Below are 22,664 nucleotides of genomic sequence, written 5' to 3'. Positions count from 1 at the left end.
GGCTGCAGTTAAAGGAGCCCACAGGCTCTACCGCCACTGCTCAGTTGGCTAGAGTGCCCTCTAGACCTGCCCTGGTTGCGGGTAGATCCTTGGTCAGAGGACAGGCAAGAATCAACCAACCAGGGCATGAATAAGTGGAACAACAAAGTGATGTTTCTCTAGCTCTCTTCCTATCTATCTAAAAATCAATTAATAATAATAATAATAATAATAATAATGATAAAAAGGCCTGCAGCAGCGGAGTGCGAAGGAAGAAAGAGGTCAGAGTAATGATGTCACATGGTCGCTGGGCCATCCCAGCCTCTGACGCCAAGCGCCGATGACGTCACCAGGCACTCGCCTCCCCCACCCCGCACGCCAGGGTGGGCGGCGCTCCTGTAGGTCTGTCCAGGCCTCCCCGCCCCCTCCCACCTGCGGGAGGCGGGGCGGGCGGACTCCGGGCTCACCGCTTCCTCGCCCAGGAGGGGCTGGGGGTGGTGGGAGAGGCTGTCGGGCGGGCCCGCGGCGCACAATAGCGCGGCTGCGGGAGGGGGCTGCGATTGCAGCTGGAGCCCTGGGTGCCAGCGGGACAGCAGACGCCCCTCACGGCCGCCCCAGCACCGTCCCTCCCGTTCGGCTCGTCCTCTCGCCCCCCTCGGGGGCTCCGCCGTCCGGCTCCAACGAGGCTTTCCCCTCGTTCTCTCATCCGCTTTCACCGAGCTCTCCGCTCTGAAGATCCCATCGAAGAACTGTGTCTCCCCACCTCCAGCCCCCGCGGCCGCCGGAGGCTCGTCCCATCCCCGCCCCACAGTACCCCCTCGGGTCCAAGGGAACTCCCGGGCCGGCCCGGGCGCGCCGCGGCCGGAGGGTGAAAGTGAAGCGCGGCCCCTCGCGCCCCCTCGCGCGCACACTCCCGGGCTCGGCCGCCGCCGCCGCCAGGGTGGACGAGGAGAGGAGGAGCCCGGTCGACCTAGCGAGCGCGGAAGGTGAGAGGCGGCCTCCCGCCGGTCCCCCCGGCGTCTCCGGCTGCCCGCTGCGGCACGGGGGTGGGGGCGGCGCGAGGTGGGGGGCCTGGGCCCATTCATTCCCCGCGGCCGGTGCGGGCGGGCGGCCGAGGGCGCCAGGTGAGATGAGGCGGGGCCGTAGCCCCGCGAGGTTGTTGGTTCCTATCGGACCAACAAAGGCTCCCTGTGCGCTGACCCACGCGGCCGCGGGTCCCAGACTCAGGGTGACCCGGGGGCACCCCGGAGAGGGCAGGGGCGGGGGAGGGGCCGGGACACCCGACAGAGTCGGATCTGGGAGCGACTCCCTGCGGAACTTTGCTGTCCTTTGGCGCTAACCTTGGCCTGCGTTCGGAAAGCTTGGCGAAGCGGCGTCCAATTTGTTCTGTATGGAAAAACCACCCCTGTCCGGGCCGGAGGAGTCACCTGTAGGGATCAACTCCTTGAAGAATTCAACTAGACGGAGCCTGACTTCTGCAGCCCCTCCCCCACTCCGGGAATACTCTGTAACTTGTGGAGTTAAAAGCAAATAGGGAAAGGAGAATTATTTTATGTTCATCATTCCTTTTCAAAGACACGATCATTGTAGCCTTTACTGTCTTGAATATTTTAATAGTAACATTGGTGGGAGTGTTTTTGGAAGAATACTTGAGAAGTTGTGGGTGTTTGTGGGTGTTGGGAGCAAAGTGCTTATGTTTGTTAAATTCCTTGGGTAACTGTCATGCTCCCCCCTCCCAATCATGAAACTATGGATACCAATAAAAATTAAGGGAAACTATGGTGAAGGGAAACTATGATTACCAATAAAAATTAAAATTCATTAGTCTAGCCTTTAAGAATTGTTTCTGAGAAAAAGCTTTAATTTTGCCTACTGTGTCTTTGGGCTCTCTAAATTTGTCAGGAGAAGACAGGAGTCATGGTACCTAGATTCCTCATTGATGTTACCTTGTGACTTCACCTCCCTCCTGTGTGACCTTGAGCAGGTCACTTCTAGCATTGAAGTTCTAGGAGTTTGTTTTTGTGCCCTAGAAATAGGCAGGTATCAAGCACTTACTCGGCTTTCAAGACTCCACTGAAGAATCTCCTCATCCCCTTCTCCCCACTTCAAAGTCTTTGCTAGTCTCCACTCCCAAACTCATCAAAACTGACTTCTCACTGGAGCCCTCAGAGGCCTGTAGGATTTACCACAGCACCTGTAACATTTTTGTTGTTCTTTCTGTTTGGGAAATCCACCTCACCTCAACTTCTCAAAAAAGGTTTTGAGAATTTGGACTTCTAAACATTCCCTGGAGCTTCTCCATATCCTTACCTATATGGGCTGATGGGTTTATCTGGTTAATATGCTTATTCAGTCATCCATTGACCTCCCCATTACTGGAGTGTGGAAAGCTTCTGTGTTTCAGGCCTCCTGCTGTGGCTATGGGATTCAGAGTCTATTAAGACATTCCCTGTCTTCAAAGAGCTCAAAGTCTAGTGGGTGAGGCAGACATGTAAACAGTGAAGGCCTGCTCTAATCTTTGGGGGACTTCAGCTATACAGGGAGTAATGTGCAATAATTGAGGCTGCTGGACCTGTTTTACAAGTCTTGTCCTGGCCAAAGTGAGTCCTGTAGGGAAGGTGGTGACCTGCCTCGCATCCATAAGACAGCACTTGATAAGAAGCTTGTCCAATTCAATTCAATATGCATTTACTAAGGATGTGTCATGAGGCCCTGTGCTGGGATTGGAGGAAGCAGTGCTTTCTGAAAGGGTACTGTGTATCCAGAGAGATCTTTGTAAAACAGAAGCTGTCACATCATTTTCCCTACCCTAGACTAAATTTTTCAAACTCAAACCTAAATATGAAGTTTTTAGAGATCAGGCTTCTGCCTACCTTTGCAGCCTCACTTTATATAACTCCCCTGCCATACACTTTCTCTGCTTTTGTTTGTGCTGTCCTCCCCTCCCTCCCCTTCTGTAAGGCCGGCCTCCCACCCTCTACCTGCCTGTGGAGAAGTGCTTATTGGACCTGTGGGAAGCAGCAATCCCTTAGTCTCTCCTTCTGCTACTTCCATAGAATGAGTTGCTCCTTCATTCTCTGGCTCTTGTACATACCGCTTTTATAGCTCTCTATAGCACTATTGCAATTATTTGAGTTTGTGTCTGTCTTTTCCATTAGCCTGTGAATTTCTTGAGGGCAGAATCTGTTTAGTTTTAGTGCCTAACAATGTTCCTGACACTGAGTAAGTGTTTAAAATGAATGAGTGTATGAATGAAGAAGCAAGTCAAGGCCCAGGAGATGAGAGGATACCTAACCCTTTGGATTAGAGCAGTTATCCCTACCTGTGTTCTCTGCACCAGCAGCATTAACATAATCTGGGAATTTGTTAGATTTGCAAATTATTTGTCCCATCCCAGACCTACAAATGAAAAACTCTGAGGTTGGGGCCCTAAAACCTCTGCTTTTACAAGCCATGTTGGTGATTCTGATACATGTTTAAATTTGAAAATGGCTGGATTAAGAGATCTGCTTTTGATAAGACCAGCTCCTTGCCAGTCCTTCTCTCCCTCCCTTCTTTTTTTTTTCTTCTTTTTCAGAAAATTTACTGCCTGACATTCCATTCCATTCCACCTGTCTATTGTCTGTCGTTTGCCACTAGATTGAAAGTTTCCTGAGAACAGAGAATTTTGGCTGTTTGGTTGACGACTTTAACTCCAGTGCCTAGAATAGTGATTCTATGCAGGCACTCAGATATTGAATGAATAGGATGATTTAATCCCATTAACTGTGGGCTGCTACACTGGAGTTTCTAGTCAAGAACAGTTCTCAGAATGAAGAGGAACCATGCTCTAGTATGAAAACCCAAGTGGATTCTAATATGTTTGGGGGATTTATTTTAGACTGAGCTTTTCTTCCCTTTTATATCTGTCTTTCTCCACCAAACCTGCAGGATTTTTCGGCTTTTGTTCTTCTAGTTGAGACCTGAAAACTGCTGTTGAAATATTCTAGGCCAGGATTGTTTTTTAGGAATTTGCAACTTGGTTTTGCAAGTCTAAATAAGCACCCTAACTTTTGAGCCTTTTAACTTGAAACTGTCTCTTGCGGATCTCCTGTGGTTTTTGTCTTTCTCTAGTGATACTTAAAGCTATACAAGGGCCTGTCGACTCCACACAAAGGTTTTTTTTCTTCTTTATGAAGTTCTTAAAATATGCTTTTTCTTTCACTTTCTTATTAGCCCTAAGATACAATAGCCAGTTTTCTCCTATCCTAACTTCCCTCTGGGAGAGTGGCTTCATTCGTTTATCCATTTATTTATAAACATTTATTGAGTCCTTCCCTACCATGTGCCAGGGCTCATGCTGGGGCAGGATGTTCTGATATACATATTTGAGTCTTTAAGGAGTTAAAGGTATCACAACATGGTGTGATAAGTCCTGAATTGAAGGGATAAAATGAAGGATAAAAAAAAGATACATGCAAGATGGGAGAAAGCTGCCTTTCTAATCCCCCCCCCCCAATTTAGGAATAGTTTATCAATTAAGCATCATTTTGATAAACAGACTTTAAAATGTTTTAGTTACGAGGTTGATGGCTTTGTTGGGGAAAACAAAAACAAAAATCAAAGTAGAATCAGCAATTGCTAATCTGAGATCATTTTCAATTCTGTTGTTTCTTGTTTTAATGAATTTTCCTTTCTCCCTTTTATCTTTCTAAGTCATAACCAGAAAGTAGGGAAAGAAACCTTTTTATTGTATAGTAAAAAGAGAAGTTTAAGGTTATCAAAAGAATATATTGTGGCCCTGGCCAGTTGGCTCAGCAGTAGAGCGTAAGCCTGGCATGTGGAAATCCTGGGAGGGGTGACCATCCACCCCTCACCCCCCACCTCTCTCTCTTTATCTCTCTCCCCACCCTCTTCCCGCAGCCATGGCTCGAATGGTTTGAGCGAAGGTGGGTCCAAGAGCTGAGGACAGCTACATGGCCTCGCCTCAGGTGCTAAAATAGATTGTTGCTGAGCAACGGAGCAGTGGCCCAGATGGGCAGAGCACCTCTTGGTAGGGAGCTTGCTGGGTGGGGTGTGTTTGACAATCTGTCTCTGCCTCCCTGCCTTTCATTTAATAATAATAATAAAGAAGATGCTGTTTTATAAATGTCATTTTAATTCCTAAAGATTAATGTTGTAATTCGGGGAGGGAGGAATTAATGAAACCAGGAGAAAGTCAGAGGCCTTACTTTAGTTTCTCTATTACTACATGACCTTATGGGTGTAATTTTATCGCTGTGCCTGTTTTTTACACTGTAAAATGGGGATAGTAAAAGTTTCTAGGACCAGATTACAAGGTCATGAAGGAACTAAATAAAATATTGAATGTAAAGAAGCCTTTGAAAAGTATAATTGGTTACCTGGTTGTTAGCTGCTAGTAAACTTATTAACAGTAGTTTGCTGCATACTTGTGATGTATTAGACACTATATGAGATGTTTTCTCCAGTCTTTGAAATAAGCATGTGAGATGTTTGCTAGCTCTCTTTCATGAATAAAGAGATTGAGACTCAGACTGGCAAATGGAACTTGTTCAAGGTTTTGCCGAAAGTAAGTGGCAGACTTCAATTTCTATCAGTATCCACCTGATACCAGCAGCTTTGTGTTACGTTCATTACCCAGGTGCTGTAATTTTCTGTGTAGAGGATATAGGAATGTTTGGCACGTATGTTGCTACACAGGTTAAAATAAAAATTTTCCTTATTTAGCCTGCTCTCTTCTTCTGTGCATAGAAAAATTGGTGAAGACAGATTTACATGCATTTACATTTATGTGTCCTACAGGGAAAAGTCTAACATCTTAGCCCTGGTGTTTTGTTCAGTCTTTACAACAGTCCTGTGAGATAGGTATTTCCATTTTACAAGAGTTAGGAGACTGAGAAACATAGAAGTCTTGCCTTGCTCAGAGGCACGTTATTAACACATGACTAAATACTTGTTTAAAACTACATTTTTTTTGTTTGTATTTTTCTGAAGTGAGAAGTAGGGAGACAGACTCCTGGATGTGCCTGACCAGGATCCACCCAGCATGCCCACCAGGGGGCATTCCTCTGTTGCAACCAGAGCCATTCTAGTACCTGAGAGAGAGGCCACAGAGCCATCCTCAGCGCACGGGGTCAACTTTGTTCCAATGGAGCCTTGGCTATGGGAGAGGAAGAGAGAGTTAGAGAGAAAGGAGAGGGGGAAGGATGGAGAAGCAGATGGTCACATCTCCTGTGTGCCCTGGCCGGGAACCGAACCTGGGACCTCCACATGCTGGGCCGATGCTCTACCACCACTAAGCCAACCGACCAGGGTCTACGTTTTTTGAATCTAAACGTAGTGCTTTACTTTTGCCACTATATCATATTGACTTCTCAACTCTGTCAAACTAAACTGTGGTGCACTAGAAATTCTCTTTAGAATGCTTCCTAATCTCTTTGGCCTCTTCCCCCTGACAATCCTGACTGAAGTCCACACACACACACACACACACACACACACACACACACGCACGCACGCACACACGCACACACGCACACACACACAATGCTGATAAAACTATATGTCAGATGGTCATGATATTGCAGACTTAGAAATAACACTTCACTGCTGAAGCTGAGAGATCAGACTTCATCCAGTATTCTGAGTCACCTTTTCCTGAATATTCATTTCCCTTTGCCATCATAAATGTATTAGCTTAATGTAATACATTTTTCTGCTCTTGTGTTAAGCCTTTTATCTTCTGAGTAACTTCTTACACTCTCCCATCGTTCTTTGCGATATACCAGGATTGTCCAGATTATTCTCATTCTAGGAATAGAAAGAACCAGAGGTTCATTGATTCCTCTCTAATATGACTTTGGTATTGATTAATTCTCCAAAATTGATCTAAGTCTTAGTTTTAACAAAGTCATTATCTCCTGGCTCTTATTCATGGAGTCAGGATGAGGTAATTTGCATGCAAAATTGAGAAATTCATTCTCATTTATGGGGCTTTCTTCTATCACGTTTCTACTTCCATCCCTTTCCGATGTGCTCCCACCCTTTTCAGACTGTGTTGTAAGTACCGATGGAGGCTAGCAAGAACATTGCCCTCTACGGAATCTGCCTTTTGAACGTTTTGGGATGGTACATGACAGTGACAGTACATGTGTGGCTTCCACCCTTATCTGTGTGCATACATCTTCAAGGCCCAGCTTTCTTTATTCTCACCCCGATTCCCACAAAGCTGGGATTAATATTTTCCTCATTTGAACCCTTATCCTCATAGTACTTTGTACATTGCTGCTATATTATCTGTCACTTTCTAGGGAAGAACATGGATATAGAAGGATAACACTAAATTTGAATAAGGCAAAGACCCACTTGGACATTTAACTTATTTATATCTTTGTTTCTTCATTGGGAAAAGAGAATCATGAATTCACAGAGATGTTGTGAAGATTAAATTAATAATATATGTGAAAATGAATTGTAAGATGTTAAGTACATAGATGTTAGGTAGAATTGTAATTTCATGACTATAGTTATATATAGCAGTGATTTTAAATTTTGGCCATGCATTTGAACCACGTATGAAGATGTTAAAAAAATTGCTTGGGCTCTATCTCAGGTCTACTTAAGCAAAATCTCTTGGGATCTCGGTTTTTGAAGGTTTATCGGTAATTCTGATACACAGGCAAGGTTGAGAAGTACTACCTTATATTTTGTGTAAATGTCTTATATACCTATTACATAAAAATTTAATTTTTAAAATCTATTTATTTATTTTAATTTTTCCATTGACTTGAGAGAGAGAGGAAGGGAGAGAGAGAGAGAGAGAGAGAGAGAGAGAGAGAGAGAAAAGCATCAACTTGTTGTTTTACTTAGTTCCATTTAGTTGGGCACTCATTGGTTGCTTGTCATATGTGCCCTGACTGGGGTCAGACCCACAACCTCTGGCATGCTGGGTTGACACTTGATCCATGAGCCACCTGGCCAGGTTAATTTTTATTTAAAGTTCATTTCTTAAACACATGAAGCATCAGGCATTGTCACGGGCTCTGGAGAAACAGATGAGTTATATCCTTAAGTTTGTAGTTGAGAAACAGAGGTGTCTGGAGGCAGTAATATTATGTTGAGACAAAAATGACACATGGAGCTCTACGCTACTGCAGTGTGAAGACAGAAAAGGCATCTACTTTGCCTGAAAAGGGGGTAGCGTGGGAAACCTTAAGGGAAGTGACACCTAAGTTGGGTTCTGAGAGATGAGCAGGGGTTAACCAAATATAGTGGTGGGGGGGTCGGAAGATAGGGGAGGAAAGACCTTCCTGAAGGAGAGAGAACAGTATGAGGGCTAGAAGGTGAGAGCATGTTTGGGGAACCCTGATGGGCTTGATGCGCTTAGAGGATAGATGCAGGGTGGGGAGTGGTAAGAGCAGAGAGGAAGGCAAGGCCCTGATAATGAAGGCCCTTTTGTATAATGCACAAAGTACTTTCACTGATATTTTCTCACTTTGTTCTTTCTACAGCTCTTTGGGTTAGCTAGGACAGGAGTTATTTCTTTAAATTTTCTTATTTATTGGTTTTAGGGAGAGAGAGAAAGAAAGAGGGAAACATTGATTTGTTGTTCCACTTATTTATGCATTCATTGGTGGGGGTTTCTTTGGAGTTTTTTTTGTTTTGTGTTGTTTTTTGCGAGAGGCAGGGGAAGGGAGAGAGATGAGAAGCATCAACTCTTAGTTGTGGCATCTTAGTTAATCATTGATTGCTTTTTCATATGTGCCTTGACTGGGGGGCTCCAGCCAAGCCAGTGACCCCTTGCTCAAGCCAGCGACCTTGGACTCAAGCCCAGTGACCTTGGACTCAAGCCCAGTGACCTTGGGCTTCAAGCCAGCAACCTTTGGGCTCAATCCAGCACCATGGGATCATGTTGATGATTCCATGCCCAAGCCAGTGACCCCATGCTCAAGCTGGTGAACCTGTACTCAACCTGGATGAGTTTGTGCTCAATCCAGTGACTTTGGGGTTTCAAATCTGGCACCTCAGTGTTCTGAGTCGACACCCTCTTCACTGTACCACCACCAGTTAGGCCATTGGTTGATTCTTGAATGTGCCTCGATGGGGTATTGAACCTGTAACCTTGGCACATTGGATGGTGCTCTAACCAACTGAGCTACCTGGCCAGGGCAGGACAGGTATTGTTTTATCTCTGTTTTAAAGAAGAGAAAACAGAAGTTAATTGAATTGCCTGAAACTGTAGAGCAAAGCTATGAATTGAAGCCAGGTCCTTCAGATTCCGGAGCTTTTTTAGACTCATGCTTCTTCCATTATACCCTAGCTGTCCTGGGCCTTCACAGGGTTGTGAGGATAGATGTGCTCCACTGATAAGTACACAGCAATTTGTAAGTTGTAAAGTGCTGATTGGTGTTTCCTATTAATTGGAAATTTGGACTAAGTGGCCTCAAAAGTGCTTTTGGTCCAAGATTCTGTGGGCACTTCGTAGGATTTTCCTTAATCTCTGAAACAGATACTCTTTTTCCCAGGAGTTGATAATCGAAGTCCAGTGAGCCAAAATGTTATCAGACTGTTACTCTTCCAATTTGTCTTCCCTCAACCCCCCTTATTATTATTATTTTTTAGGTTAGAGGAGAGGATATAGTGAGGCAGACTTCTGCATGTGCCCTGACTGGGCTCCAACTGGCAACCCTATCTGGGGTAGAGACTTGAGTACTGAGCTATTTTTAGTGCCTGAGGCTGATGTGCTCCAACTGAGCTATCCTGAGTGCCAGGGCCATGCTGGAACCAAAGGAGCCATTGGCTGTGGGAGGGGAAGAGGGAGAAGAGGGGGGAGGTGGAGGGAGAAGCAGATGGTTGTTTCTCTTGTGTGTCCTGACCAGGAATCGAACCTGGGATGTCTATACATTGGGCTGATGCTCTATTCACTGAGCCACTGGCCAGGGCCTTTATTTGTTTTTAAAATATATTTATATTTCTTTTATTATGGAAGTTATACATGATTTTCCTAGAAAATTTGGAGAATACAGAAGAATAAAAGGTAAAAAAACAAAACAAACAAAAAAACACTCAAACTCAAACCAACAAATCCATCAGAGTTTTATTATAAAATGATAGCTAGTAGCAGCATTTCATCTTATCTTTTTAAGAAATGAGTTTGGGATGCATTTCCTGATTTCTCAGGTATCCTCATTGTATGTTGAGGGTATATGAGATCAGGAACCAATCACTATCATCAGCCTCATTATAACTCACTTTTTATTGAGGACTTTCACAGTGCCAAGCACTTTACATTTGATTTTTTATTTATTCCTCAAAAGAATCAGGTTTTAGATTTATATTCATTTTATGGATGAGAAAATTTAGGAGCAGAGAGATCAAGCTGGGATTTGAAGCCATATTTGTGATTATTACTGTGTAACTACCTCCCTGAACCTCAGTTTTCTTTAGCTGTCATATAGATTATTAAATTTGATACCAGCCTGACCGGTGGTGGTACAGTGGATAGACCATTGACCTGGGATGCTGAGGTTCCAGGTTCGAAACTGCGAGGTTGCCAGCATGAGTGCAGGCTCATCTGGCTTGAGTGTGGGATTATTGAAATAATCCCATGGTCGCAGGCTTGAGCCCAAAGTTCACTGGCTTAAAGCCCAAGGTCGCTGGCTTGAGCCTAAGGTCGCTGGCTTGAGCAAGGAGTCACTGTCCTGGCTTGAGTTCCTCAGTCAAGGCAAATATGAGGAAACAATGAACAAATAAAAGTGATGCAACTACAAGTTGATGCTTCTCATCTCTCTCCCTTCTTGTCTGTCTCTCTTTCTTTGTCTCTCTGTCTCTGTTTCTCTCTCTTGTGTGTTTGAGTGCACTATAAAAATTTTTTTGATGCCAACTTTGCAGCTCCAATATTTTATGACAGTGATGTTTTTCCATTCTTTTCTCCTCCTTGTCCTATTTTCTCATGATATACTAGGACAGCAGTTTTCTTTTCTTTTTAAAAGACTTTATTTAATTTTTAGGGAGAGGGAGCAGAAAGCATCAACTCCCATATATGCCTTGAGTAGGCAAGCCCAGGATTTCAAACCAGCGACCTCAGCATTCCAGGTCCACACTTTATCCCACTGCGCCACCACAGGTCAGGCAGGACAGCAATTTTCAACCCATTTCATCTCATGGCACACATAAACTATTATTAAAATTCTGCAGCACACCAAGATATACATTATTTTAAGCTGATCTGACAAAAAAACTAGGTTTGATTTTGATTCATTCACACCAGATGGCTATTGTTGTGTTGGTTGTTGTCATTTTTTATTTGACAATCTAAGGGAAAACAGGTCAGTGTCCCTGACTAAGTAGTCAGATATTGATTGTTTTAAGAATTCTTGCAGCACTTTGGTTGAAAATTGCTGTAGTAGGACATAGTCTATCAATAACGGTGTTTCACTATGGAAGGAATTCTCAATGGGCTAGAAGAGCAAAATTTAAATTTTCATGTTGGGGGATGGATAGAGAGGGACCTGGTATAGTTGGAAGGATTCAATCCCCGTAGCACTTGTTGGAGAGTTACTATTTTATAACATTTTCTTCCATTTAAGATTATTTTCTCTTTTGAAATTTGAGCAGTCCAGAATCTGAGATTTTTATTTGGTATCAGGATCGATTTTGCTTGCTTAATTCAAGTTATCTATATATAATCTGTGATGTAATTTAAAGCAAGAAGCCAAATGAACAAAGAGGAAAAATTCACAATGATAGACTTTGGAAAGTCCAAGTTTCCTGAGCAGCCTAGAGACAATTAGGGTTTATTTTTTTTCAAACACTTTTATATAGAATCTTATTTAATTCTCTCCTTAAGGAATCATATTTTTACAGATGGGGAGAAGTTAAGTAGCTTATCCATTATAACATAACTGTGAGTTTGCAAATTGGAATCTTAAATCTGTATCTTCTGTCAAAAGCTATTTACAATTTACTCTTTTTCAAAAAATCATGTTGTTTCTATCCACTGCCACTTGCCAGAGAATTGTCTGAAGTGGACTACTTGGTGAAAGTAGTATATTTTGAGTATATATATATATATTTTTTTCTTTCATCTTTCCAAAGCTGGAAATGGGGAGGCAGTCAGACAGACTCCCGCATGCACCTGACCAGGATCCACCCAGCATGCCCACCAGGGGGCGATGCTTTGCCCCTCTGGGGCGTCGCTCTGTTGCAACCAGAGCCATTCTAGCGCCTGAGGCAGAGGCCACAGAGCCATCCCCAGCGCACGGGCCATCCCTGCTCCAATGGAGCCTCACTGCCGGAGGGGAAGAGAGAGACAGAGAGGAAGGAGAGGGGGAGGAGTGGAGAAGCAAATGGGTGCTTCTCCTGTGTGCCCTGGCCGGGAATCGAACCTGGGACTCCTGCACGCCAGGCTGACGCTCTACCGCTGAGCCAACCGGCCAGGGCCTGAGTATATTTTTACTGATGGGCAAATAGAGTAGGGGTCAACCACACATTTTTACGTATAGTGTACAAAACCAGTATATCTCTACAGTGCTTCTATTTGTTTTTAAATTAGTCGACAAATATTTGATTGCCTCCTACATGTAAAGCATGTGCTTAGTTAAGGGTACAATCCTAAACAACACAGAAATTGTCCTGTCCTTTCTTTTTTAAAGCTTACATTCCAGAGAGGAAATGCAGAGAAAAGTGTTAAATGTACAAATAATTAGTTGCATGTTTTGATAAGTCCTACTAAAGTCAGAAAGGACTAATGTAGAAAATTTTGGAGTGATAAGGGGAAGGCCTCATTGAGGAGATGGTGTTTTTAAACTAAGATATGTAAAATAAGTAGGTATTAGTCATGCAGAGAATAGGGTGTAGAACATGTCAGGCAGGGAAAATATTGTAAATGCCCAATGGTCCTGAAAGTAAAAGTTTAAAGCTTTCTGTTCAATATGGTGTCTACTATCCAGTGTGGCTGTTGAGCTCTTGAAATGTGGCTAGTTCACATACAAATGTACTATAAGTTTATGGATGTGAGGGCGATCTGGCTGCGACATCTGTCACTCCATTGATCACCAGGGTTGACTTGGCTGATCTGGCTGGGTAGGCAGTTATCCCCCTCTTCCCTCACTGCTCCATGTGCGTCCCTCTCGAAGTTGCATGCTCAGTTGAAGAGGACGGCCTTACCTGATAGAGGAGAGGACCGTTCTTTGGTCAAGGGTATATGAGTAGCTGCGCTCCCCTGCTAGACCCTCCAAACAAGCTGTCACAAATGTACTATAAGTGTAAAATATCGGATTTTGAAGACTTAGTAATGTAAAAAGAATTTAAAATAACTTTTTGTATAGATTATATGTTGAAATGTTAATATTTTGGATAAATTGGGTTAAAATATATTTTCAAATTATTTTCACCTGCTTTGTTAACTTTAAAAAATACAGTTACTAGAAAATATAAGATTGCATACTTGCCTGACCTGTAGTGGCGCAGTGGATAAAGCGTCGACCTGGAATGCTGAGGTCGCTGGTTCAAAACCCTGCACTTGTCTGGTCAAGGCACATATGGGAGTTGATACTTCCTGCTCCTCCCACCTCTCTCTCTCTCTCTCTCTCTCTCTCTCTCCTTTCTAAAATGAATAAATTAAAAACAAAGATTGCATATATAACTCATGTTGGTGGCTTGCATTATATTTCTGTTGGATAGTGCTGGTTTAGTTGAACACAGTGGAACTAAGAAAAAGTCATTATGTCTGGGTCTCAGGGAGTAAGAGTAAATGGTGCGAGACAAAGTTGGAGTGGTAGAAAGGGACCTTTCAAGATGCTATCCTGGGCAGTATCCTAGTTGATTCTGAGAGACTGCGAAGGGATTTCTAAATCTGATTTTAGAGATGGAGAGAAGTCCCCCTCACAGTGCCGGAGTGAATAGCTGAGCCAGCACTTCCAGCAGTTCTCGACCAGAGAGAATGTTCTCTCATTGTCAGCTAGACGATAAATGTGGATTAACAAGCAAATAAATGTGGATGAATAAATTGATTAATCCAAGTTCTCAAGTAGTTTTGAAATTGCCTCTGGGTATCTATAGTATCTAAATGGCACTGTTGACCAAAGACTAAATCTTGCACTAAAGGAAAAGAAATCCCTCCAGTAGGCTGACTCCTTTTGAAACTGTTCCATAGTACAGTTCTTTCAACTTTGTTGTACATTTAAAAATTCTTTATAATAAAATGTTAGGTGAGGACTATGGACAGTGAGCACCCATATACTCATTATTTAGATTCTGTAATATTTTGCCATATTTGCTTTACTGCCTGTTTACCTCTTAATCTATTTATTCATCAATTCATCTTATTTGGAAGCATATTTCAGAATAAGTTGCAAAGATATCAGTAAACTTCAACCTTAAACACTTGAGCATTCATGTCATTATTTGTTCACATAGAACCATACTTTTACTATATACACTATGACATTGTTTGATTGATGTCGATTTGCCCTAAGCTACAGAGAATCATTTCTCTTTAAGGCATGTACCCTAAAGAGAATGAGTTTTAACATAGTATCCTTTACCTTCAAATAAAAGGTATCTTTTTCTCTCTCCCTTCCCTTCCTTCCCTTCCCTTCCCTTCCCTTCCCTTCCCTTCTTCCTCCCTTCCCTTCCCTTCCCTTCCCTTCCCTTCCCTTCCTTCCCTTCCCTTCCCTTCCCTTCCCCTCTCTTCCAGTTGCCTTTCCTCCCTTCCCCTCCCCTCCCCTCCCCTCCCCTCCCCTCCCCTCCCTTCCCCTCACAGTTGTATTCACAATTCCACCATATAGTAGGCACTCACATATTTTTTGATTGAATGAATAAAAGTGGACCATCATTCAAATTGAGGTCTACATGACTTTGTTACTAAGAACATTTGTTTGATTTTTCTCAAGTTCAACAAACATACAAGAATCCTTTCAGTGTCATGTTGGGAGAGATAAAGAGAGAAGAGACCTCACTGTGCTAAATATTTTGCTACCTAGTACAAATAACTGACCTGAGTCAAAGTTGAAGGCGTGTCCTTCAACTAAGAATTTGGAAAATTAAGCTAATCACCAGCTACTTGACCATTCTGAGTTGGTCTTCATTTCATTTGAATTGAATTACATGGTACTAAAAAATGGCACTGAGTTGAGGCCCTGATGGGCATATTTGCCTTCCAGAGAATCCATTCTTCTTAATACTCTCCAAGGCAACATTTCAAAATGGGCAGTTTTCTTTTAATTAGTATGAGTTTGTTTAAAGTGTCACACAATCACATAATTCTAATAAGGTTTAACATACATGCTAACTTTTCTTCCATTATAAATAACAAAGCTCTATTTCACAAACTTTTGTAATACCATTAATACATTTGAGATGATCTATATATAATAAATAACATGATTCCACCACTCTACTAAAACTGTTCTGTTTCTTTTTTATCTTATCTATACACATACATATATAGTTAAATTGTTGTAATCACAACGTAGACCTAAGTTTGTTTGCCCTATAAACATTTTCCTTGACCTATTAACATTTCCCCATGTTACTTCTTAGTGTTCATTATAAAATTTAAGATGCTATTCCTTATTTGTCTAAAGCTATTGTATCTCTTTTACCAGAAAAACATAAGGAGTAGAATTCTTTCTCAGGGAAATCTCAGTTATGCTCTTGAGGCCTTTCAACTGATTGGAGGACACCTACCCAGATTATGACAGATAACCTCCTTTATTTAAAGTCAATGGATTGTAGATATGTCCCGCATCTGCAGAATATATTCACAGCAACACTGACATTAGTGTTTAGTTCAATAACTGGATACTATAACCTAGCCTAGTTGACACATAAAACTTAAATATCGCAATCATTTAAGTCTTTCTTTTCCTGTTATAAAACAGTATAATTTTATCTATAATTCTACATATATTCAATAGCTTTTGCCATTCAAAAATTATTTTTTTTAGGATAAATTTCCTTAGGTGGGAACACTGAGTCAAGGGTATGAAGAACTAATGGGCTCTTGACAGGATTTGATATTTGCAAACTGAAAACACCACCTCAGCCTTTCTTTTAATATGTCTTAAAGGGTTGATCTGTTTAACTGACTCTTCCCATTTCCACAAACCTGGTTTTCTCCCTGTAATATCTAGCTCTGGAAACAGCTGCTTCAGGGTTATCCTCAACCCCCCCTCACATGTCACTTTCTCCCTGGTCCTTCTCTTCACCTCCTTTTGTACCCCAGACTTAGCCCCAGATATTGCAGATAAAATTGAAGCTTCATATTCCTTCCATTAAATCCAAGAATCTACTTGAATTTGCACCCAGTTTTGTTTTGCCTTCGCCCCTTCCTATAGAATGAAGGAAGTGGCCTTCATTCAAGGAAAGGCCTGCTCCTTCACATGCTTTTAGATTTTTTTCTATGGTCCTATTTTAGAAACCTCACTTATTGTATCTTTAAGTTTTGCTTTCTACTGCGTTATCATTAACAGCATTTAAAGGTTCTATTTAAAGGAAAACAATTTCTCTCACCAATCAAAATCATGCACGAGATCCTATGTTAGGCTCCAGCTAAACCCTGTCTTTGCTGTTCTTCAAAGCCAGTCTTTTTTTTTTTTTTTTAAGATTTTTTTCTACACATGCAGCGCCATGTTCATTGCAGCATTGTTCACAGTGGCCAGGACATGGAAACAACCAAAAAGCCCATCAATAGATGACTGGATAAAGAAGATGTGGCACATATACACTATGGAATACTACTCAGCCATAAGAAATGATGACATCGGATCATTTACAGCAAAATGGTGGGCTCTTGATAACATTATAGGAAGTGAAATAAGTAAATCAGAAAAAACCAGGAACTGCATTATTCCATACGTAGGTGGGACATAAAAGTGAGACTAAGAGACATTGATAAGAGTGTGGTGGTTACGGGGGGAGGGGGAAAGGGGGAGGGAAAGGGGGGAGGGGGAGGGGCACAAAGAAAACTAGATAGAAGGTGACAGAGGACAATCTGACTTTGGGTGATGGGTATGCAACATAATTGAACGACAAGATAACCTGGACTTGTTATCTTTGAATATATGTATCCTGATTTTTAAAAAAAATAAGATTTCTTTTTTTTTAAAATCTTATTTTTACTAATTTTAATGCAGTGACATTGATAAATCAGGGCACATATGTTCCGAGAAAACATCTCCAGATTATTTTGACCTTTGATTATGCTGCATACCCCTCACTCAAAGTCAAATCGTCCTCTGTCACCTTACATCTGGTTTTCTTTGTGCCCCTACCCTCCCCCCACCCCTTCCCTCTCCTTCCTCGCCCCCTCCCCACCCCTCCACCCCACTCCCTGTTACCATCACATTCTTGTCCATGTCTCTGCGTCTCATTTTTATGTCCCATCTATGCATGGGTTCATAAAATGTATAAAAAACTTGTAAAACTCAACATCAGAAAGAAACAATCCAATCAAAAAATGGGCAAAAGAAATGAATAGACACTTCTCCAAAGAGGATATACAGATGGCCAATAGGCATATGAAAAAATGCTCAACATCACTAATCATTAGAGAAATGCAAATTAAAACCATAATGAGATATCACCTCACACCGGTCAGAGTGGCGCTCATCAACAAAACAACACAGAATAAGTAAGTGCTGGTGAGGATGTGGAAAAGGGAACCCTCCTACACTGTTGGTGGAATGCAGACTGGTGCAGCCTCTGTGGAAACAGTATGGAGATTCCTCAAGAAATTGAAAATCGAACTGCCTTTTGACCCAGCTATACCACTGTTAGGAATATACCCCAAGGAAACCATAAAATGGTTCCAGAAGGAGAAATGCACCCCCATGTTTGTGGCAGCATTGTTCACAATAGCGAAGATCTGGAAACGGCTCAAGTGTCCGTCAGAGGACGAGTGGATTAAAAAGCTTTGGTACATATATACTATGGAATACTACTCAGCCATAAGAAATGATGACATCGGATCATTTACAATAACATGGATGGACCTTGATAACATTATACTGAGCCAAATAAGTAAATCAGAAAACAAAGCCAGTCCTTTTAAGTAGCTGTTTACAACCTCTGCTTCGGTGCCTTATCTCCGATTTAGCTGACAGCCTGCTCCACTCTACTGCTGCCCCACCACCTCATCACGGCTGCTCTTGCTAAGGCCCATAATGGTGTCAAATCTTAAAAAATAAGCAAACTAACCTCCCAAACCATAGTCACCCCCCCACCAATAATCCCTTCATAGCATCAGAATATTCAGTTGTGGTTCAAATGTCTTTTTCTTTCCCTCCCTCCCTCCCTTCCTCTCTCCCTCCCTCCTTTCTTCCCTTCCTTTCTTCCTTTCCTTTAAAACAGAATTCAGATACGGATTCACAGAGAGATTGGTTGATATGTCTTTTGTGCCTCTTTTATTCTCTAAATTCTCTTTATCCTTCCCCTCTCCCTGTCAGTTTATTTGTTGAAGAAACCAGTGTTTGTCCTGTCGTTTTCCACTGTTTGAATTTTTCATCTTTCTGTTATAGTTTGAAAAGTTCCTTGGTTCTATAGTGTATGTTACTTGTAAGTTAGTATCTAGATGCTTGATCAGATTCTGAGTTTTGTTTCCCTTTAATGACCACCTCATAGGTTTGGGTGCATCCTTTCATCAGGAGGCTCATGATGTATGGGCGTCCCTCTTTTTGTGATGTTAGCAGCCATGAATTTCCTTTTCATTCTCATGTTACTGGACCTCTCAGTATATTTGCCATTCTTGATGACTTTCTCTTTATTTATTAAAAAAGTTTTAATTTATTGATTTTAGTGAGAGCAAAAGGAGAGACAGAGAAACAGGAACATCGAGCCATTCTTGTTTGTGCCCTGACCGGGTGTCAAACTGGCAACCTCTGCTCCTCTGGATGATGCTCTAACCAACCAAGCTATCTGGCCAAGGTGATTACCTTCTCTTTAATATGTTCTTCTTGGCCTGACCTGTGGTGGCGCAGTGGATAAAGCGTCGACCTGGAAATGCTGAGGTTGCCTGTTCGAAACCCTGGACTTGCCTGGTTAAGGCACATATGGGAGTTGATGCTTCCAGCTCCTCCCCCCTTCTCTCTCTCTCTCTGTCTGTCTCTCTCTCCTCTCTAAAAATGAATGAATAAAAATTAAAAAAAAAGGAATATATTCTTTTGCCTGCTGTGATCTGACTTCCCTTGTTTGCCTCTGACCATTCCTCAGTTTATTTTGTCGACTCTTTCTACCTTGATTTTAAATGTTGGAATCCTTAAGGGAGAGATTTCTCTTCTCCTCTTACACTGTACTCTCTTCCTACTTGATCTCATCCATTGTCCTACCTTTAAATACTATATATATGCTGGAAACTCCTACTATTTTCCCCATAACCTAAACCTCTCTCCTTAACTCTAGAACCATATATCCAGTTTCCCACTTGATATATCCACTGTGGGGTCTTACAGTATCTCCTACTTCATATGCTCTGAAACTGCATTCTTGATCTTTTTCACAAATGGTCCTTCCCTTGTTATCCTTGTTTTAGTAAGTGGCATTTTCATTTCTCTAGTTGCTCAAAGCAGAAATTTAAGATTTTTCCCTGGCACCTCTTCTCTTATCCTCTGTTTTCCTTCTACCCCAGTTTTGTCAATTTTACTTTCTACATATTTCTTTTTTTTAATATAAGAAAAAACTTTTCATTGAAGTCCAGTTTATAATGAATTTCTATTCATCAAAGTTAACATTAGGAGAATTAAAAGATATGGCAGACTGAGAGATAATATTCAGTTTAAATCTCACATTGCACTAATATCTGATGTATAAAAGAACTACCACAAATCAGCTGGACCAGATGGTGGCACAGTGGATAGTGTCGGACTGGGATGCGGAGGAACCAGGTTCGAAACCCCAAGTTTGCCAATTTGAGTGCAGGCTCATCTGGTTTGAGCAAGGCTCACCAGCTTGAGCCCAAGGTCGCTGGCTTGAACAAGGGGTCACTAGCTCTTCTGTAGCCCCCGGTCAAGGCACATACGAGAAAGTAGTCAATGAACAACTACGGTGCCAAAATGAAGAATTGATGCTTCTTATCTCTCTCCCTTCCTGTCTGTCTGTCCCTATCTGTCCCTCTCTTTGTCTCTGTCACAAAAAAAAAAACTACCACAAATAAAAAAAAAGCAAACTGATTTAAAAATGGGCAAAACACTGAAGAAGCATTCACAAAAAAGGGGTGATCCATATGACTGATAAGCATATGAAAAAGTATTCAATATTATTATTCTCAAGGAAATCGAAATTAAAATCACAATGAGATACCAAAACACTACAACAGAATGCTCAAAATTCTAAGTGTATGCTACCCTAAGACCCAACAATTTAACTCCTGATATACACTCAAGACAAGTGAATACAATTGCTTACCAGAAGGCAGGCTCAAGAATGTTTCTTACCACTTTTATTTGTATTTCTTGAATCTATTTACATCTCTTCATCTCTGTTGTCACTTCTCTAATCTAAGCACTACTATCTCTACCCTGGAATACTGCAGTAATCTTTTAACTGAGCTCTTTGCATAAAATTTTTTGTTTTATTTAGGAGAAAATACATATTTTTTTGTCAGATGATCTTTAATTGAAATCTATTTTTTTTTCTTTTTTTTTTTTCTTTTTTTCTTTTTTTTTTTTCTGAAGCTGGAAACGGGGAGAGACAGTCAGACAGACTCCTGCATGCGCCTGACCGGGATCCACCCGGCACGCCCCCACCAGGGGCGATGCTCTGCCCACCAGAGGGCGATGCTCTGCCCCTCCGGGGCGTCGCTCTGCCGCGCCCAGAGCCACTCTAGCGCCTGGGTCAGAGGTCAAGGAGCCATCCCCAGCGCCCGGGCCATCTTTGCTCCAATGGAGCCTTGGCTGCGGAAGGGGAAGAGAGAGACAGAGAGGAAGGAGGGGGTGAGGGTGGAGAAGCAAATGGGCACTTCTCCTATGTGCCCTGGCCGGGAATCGAACTCGGGTCCCCCGCACGCCAGGCTGACGCTCTACCGCTGAGCCAACCGGCCAGGGCCTATTTTTAATTAATTAATCAATTAATTTGAGACAGAGATAGTATGGGAGAGAGAAGCGGAAGGGAAGCATTCATTTGTTCCACTCAGTCATGCATTCATTGGTTGCTTCCCATGTGTACTTGATTGGAGATCCCCCAACCTTGTTATTTCTGGAGGGTGCTCTTAACCAACTGAGCTAACCGGCCAGGGCCAAAAGCTATTTTTTTTGTAGTTCTTAGCCATCTGAGTATCCCATCAACACCACTGTTGATGTCATGAGAGTGGTGGCCACCACAATGGCAGCCCACAGACTGGGAAGTTCCTAGGATCTCTTTAAGGGTTCTAGAGTATTCTCTTGCTAAAGGTTGGTGCTGCATCTGCCAGGCAATGTTCACAATCTCATCAAGTGTAGTGTGATATTTCCACTGTGCTTAATTTTTTCCTTTTTGCATCTTTTTGTCTCTTGGTGGTATTTTTAGAGTTTGCTGACCAGATAAGAGGCAGAAGGTGGTACCTCAGTTTGGGCCTATATGTTCTGAACGGTCAGCTTCATTGTATTCCTCAGACCCTTCCAATCACTGGTTGCTTTGGTGATATCCTCACCAGCATTTTTTGGAGACAGAGCCAGTGGCCGGTCTTGGAGGTCAGGGCAGTTGTGGCACTGACTTCCCCCCTGGTGCACTTCAAGTGTACAACTTTGATCTCCTTGGGGTTGAACTTCCATAGCATGGTGGAGGTAGCTGGTGTTGGATGGACCTAGATTTGGGGAAAGTTGCACCTTGGCTTCCTCCAAGCCAAAAGCTGAAAGCTAGGAGAACATACTAAATCTTAAACATGATTTATAAGGTTCTGAATGACATGGCTTTGTTTTTCTAACTTCATCTTGTGTCACTCTCTGCCTCTGTGGCTGTGCTTCAGAGTGACTGGCATTTTTTTTCTCCTGTTGTACAAAGTCTGAGAAAGTCTTTCTTGCCTTAGGGCCTTCACACCTGTTCTGCTCACCTGGTGTGCTCCTCCCCAATTCTGGCTTCTTCACCAGTCTGGCTCCTCTCTGCTCCCCTCTTTTTCTTCTTTTAGTAAACAAATATTAAGTTATCTACTGTGAGCCAGGATGACTCTAATCTAAAGAAGATCTTCTCTATAATCCTCTTACAGTCCTTTTTATTTTCTGTAATGACATTTGTAATGACTGTACCTCTATATTTATTTGACTGTTGTGTATCTAGACTTTCAGTTCCATGGAATTAAAAAATTGTATTTTGCTTATGCACCATGGTACCTGATCACCTAGTACGGTGTCTGGAACAGTGAGTGTTATAAATGTTTATTGAATGAATGAGCTCACACTTTCAGTCTACTGAATTATCAAACCTTGTAGGCTTTATCTCTGATGTTTTTTTAATAGTGTTTTTATTATTTTTATCCCCTCTGCTCTGATTTAGATCATAAGCATCTTTTCTCTAGGCTTTTAATCACCTCTTAACTAGTGACAGTCTTTCTGGCCAGCAGTCTTTCTGCCCTCTTACTCATCCATTATTCTGCCTGGAATAATTTTTCTGATCCTGTCACTGTTCTGCCCAAAAGCCATCATTGTGCTCACATTACTTGTAAGATGATATATATTAATTTGTTATTCAGGAATTTGACCATACCTACCTCTTCA

At 42.2% G+C, this 22,664-nt stretch overlaps 1 protein-coding gene across 1 annotated transcript in view; it reads left to right on the top strand.

Moving 5' to 3' along the window:
* The first annotated feature begins 420 nt into the window (after positions 1-420).
* The window catches only part of PAK1 (p21 (RAC1) activated kinase 1), a 162,547-nt gene continuing 140,303 nt past the window's right edge, over positions 421-22,664 (top strand). Inside the window, exon 1 of the mRNA XM_066369329.1 lies at positions 421-965. The gene's annotated coding sequence lies outside the window, so the exon portion shown is untranslated. The remainder of the gene's footprint in view (positions 966-22,664) is intronic.

Source organism: Saccopteryx leptura, chromosome 1 (assembly GCF_036850995.1).
Source record: "Saccopteryx leptura isolate mSacLep1 chromosome 1, mSacLep1_pri_phased_curated, whole genome shotgun sequence".
NCBI lineage: Eukaryota > Metazoa > Chordata > Mammalia > Chiroptera > Emballonuridae > Saccopteryx > Saccopteryx leptura.
Note: the sequence above shows the minus strand (reverse complement) of the source record. Positions and strands in the feature narration are given on the sequence as shown.